The sequence below is a fragment of the Mesocricetus auratus genome, unplaced genomic scaffold (genome assembly GCF_017639785.1).
Source record: "Mesocricetus auratus isolate SY011 unplaced genomic scaffold, BCM_Maur_2.0 Super-Scaffold_100008, whole genome shotgun sequence".
Classification (NCBI taxonomy): Eukaryota; Metazoa; Chordata; class Mammalia; order Rodentia; family Cricetidae; genus Mesocricetus; species Mesocricetus auratus.
Window position 1 is genome coordinate 59417142 of NW_024429192.1, and position 970 is coordinate 59418111.

Here is a 970-nt window from a genome sequence, read left to right on the forward strand (position 1 = left end):
CCCTGACTACCCACCATGTGAAACTGCCTGAATGAGACTTAATGAGCTCATAGACATCTTCAGCTTGTGGGAAGTGTACCATATCTTTGTTCTGGTACTTTTCTTCTTCAGAATTCTATAAGCTGGAACAGCGACTAAGGGGCATCATGTCTAAGAGATGATAATTTCTAGTACAAATAAATGTGTATTTTTGAAAAAACTGAAATGAAGTATTTGAATCCATTAAATACATGTACAGGGTAGAGTGGGTTTTATAGGCCTGTGTGTTAGTTACTTTTCTTTTGCTGTGATAAAACACCATAGCTGGAAGTGTTTAACTGGGCTTATGGTTCCAGAGAACTAAAGCTCATGGTGGCAGAACAAAGGCGACAGGAACAGCCGAGAGCTCACAACTCACCCACAAGAAGGAGGCAGAGAGCACACTAGGGATGTGTGGGGTTTTGGAAACTCAAAGTTCACCCCCAGTGATACCCCCCAACAAAGTCAGAACTCCTAATCCTTCCCAAACAGCTCCACCAATTGGAGATAAGCATTTACACAAGCATATACTGTCCCTATGTGGGGCACCCTTGTTCAAAATACCACACCCCACAATCCCTACTTCTGCCTTTTCCTTATAAACCAAAGTTAGGCAACTCAACAGGGAAGGAGAGAGTATTCTCTAGGTATGTCAATGAACATGGACCTCACAGAGAGGCTGCTGGGTAAGGTGCCTTATACTATCCTGTGCCTGCCCACCCCCAAACCACCTCTAGCCAGTTTAAAGTACAATATGAGGCAACCAAATGTTTGACCTGTCTTGAAGGCCAAGAACTTGAGCACAACCTAGGAATGGGAGCCGTGTTGTCAGAATGGCTGGGTGTGGAAGGAGCAGAGGAAGAGTCAAATCACAGGGAAGTCCAGGCCTTGATTCACATGATCAAAGCTTAAGAGGGCCCAGGGATTCCTCCATTGGAGTAGAAGAGCCAAT